Source organism: Hypanus sabinus, chromosome 31, assembly GCF_030144855.1.
Source record: "Hypanus sabinus isolate sHypSab1 chromosome 31, sHypSab1.hap1, whole genome shotgun sequence".
Taxonomy (NCBI): domain Eukaryota; kingdom Metazoa; phylum Chordata; class Chondrichthyes; order Myliobatiformes; family Dasyatidae; genus Hypanus; species Hypanus sabinus.
Window position 1 is genome coordinate 11294321 of NC_082736.1, and position 2029 is coordinate 11296349.

Below are 2029 nucleotides of genomic sequence, written 5' to 3' on the forward strand. Positions count from 1 at the left end.
TACATTTCTTTAAAATGATTACCATTAATTTTATCACGGATTATACAATGTCAGTTTCATTTAATGCATTTAGTATCTAATTCATTCAATTAAGATTTAAATGCATAATTACGAAATCCGTTCTCGAAACGAGTGAACTGCTTTCTGTCCGAGACGGATAAAAGGATTAAGATCGATCTTAATACATTCAGGGTTTACGGTAATCACTGACTGGAACGGCATAATCACAGGAATATTTCAAGCGGAACAGATTAATCTGTTTCAAATGTAACTCAGCTGACTGTATCGATAAAAATAATTAAAAGGTTGTGGACACAGCTCCGTCTGTGAGGCGGTGGGTGACTCTTAGAAGAGCCTTTACTTTATGCACGGGGGGAAGTGGGAGTATTTCAGCCGCCGAACCCATAGAGAGTCCGGCCCTGGCGTTTCAGAGCGTACACCACATCCATGGCAGTGACCGTCTTGCGCTTGGCGTGTTCAGTGTAGGTGACCGCATCCCGGAATCACATTCTCCAGGAAAACCTTCAGCACCCCGCGGGTCTCCTCGTTGATCAGACCCGAGATCCGCTTGACGCCGCCACGGCGAGCCAGACGCCGGATGGCCGGTTTGGTGATGCCCTGGATATTATCACGGAGCACTTTACGGTGCCGCTTCGCTCCGCCTTTGCCCAGTCCTTTGCCTCCTTTCCCTCTGCCGGACATGATGCTGCTTCACTCAGGTCGCTGCTCAGTGACAAACCGACTGCTGATGTCTCCTTTTACACACAGCGCCCCGACCTGCCCGAGAAATGCGCAGAGACAGAGGCGGGGAGGGGAGGAGACAGAGTCAGAGCGACCTCTCATCGTCCAGCTCCGCCTTCACTTTACCACACCCACCAATTTCCAACGGTTTATCCGCAACACAGCTCTCGAGCGGAAAAAAAACGCCCTCACACACCACGTACAGACCGGAGGATTTCTGGAAGTTTGCTGATTCGCCTGCTTTAAATTATAGGAAGTGCTTTTCCGTTCCGCAAATCCCCGAAAACCTCGGTCTGTCCCTCCCCGGCCCCATGACCAGTGCGAGCGCCCTCACACACAGCAGTTGGTGGCCGAGGGTGCAGTCACTTCCAGTGATGAGAGGGTTAATTCATCAGAACAATTGTTCCTTTGGGTCGCGAGGGAAATGAAAGTCCGGTCACATAAAGTAACAGGATACATAGGCAGATATAAGGATATACAGACCTCACTTCTGGCGCCTTCTAAACCCCAGGTAAAGTGGTGGCTGAGGAGCTGGTGTGAGGTGGGTGGGGCTTCAGCTACAAAGCCTCTCGAAGGGAAGGTGGAACGGGTACATTGAGAGGAGAACTTTCTTCCTACTGCACGGAAGGGGTTAAACGAGCAGGGATGAGGTCCTACAAAGTGATTTTCGGGAACTCGGAAAAAAGCAGGACTTCCAGGATTGCAATCTCGGAATTATGACCCAAACCTTGTGCTGGTGTACTGACAATTCGATAATGCCTGCACTTTAATATGTTGATGATGATCTGATGCAGGAGGGAGGTCTTCAGATTCATGGATCAATGGGCTCCCTTCCAGGCAAGTGGGAGACCGGGACAAACAAGGCCGTTTCCATCTGAATCGGAGGGGAACCAATATCCTCACCAGGAGGTTTGATGGTGTCACTTGGCAGAGTTTGGAGTAGCAAGTGGGAGAAAGTACGTATGATAAGACAGTCTGAAAAGAACGAGAGCTAATAAAATTGCTGGGACTGATGGGCTGAAATGAGTTTATTTCAACATTAGGAGTAATCTGTTGACGGAGGGATAGGGCTGGCAGCTCAACATTCCTGGGTTTCATTGTTTTACACGTGAGTTGGGGTAGGGTGGGTTTAACAGAAGCAGAGGTTACCCCACTGGGATTGTCACAATAAACTGGAAGGCTCATTTGCAGAGGCAATCTGCAGTTACACTGATAGGATTATCATATTGGACCCCAATGACCAGTGTGGGGACTTTATCTTCCCTAGAATTGATTGGATCTTGCACAA

The 2029-nt window shown here is 48.8% G+C and overlaps 1 pseudogene; it reads right to left on the reverse strand.

Moving 5' to 3' along the window:
- Nucleotides 1-389: 389 nt before the first annotated feature.
- On the reverse strand, nt 390-782 carry LOC132383647 (histone H4-like; annotated as a pseudogene).
- Between the last annotated feature and the right edge of the window lie 1247 nt (nt 783-2029).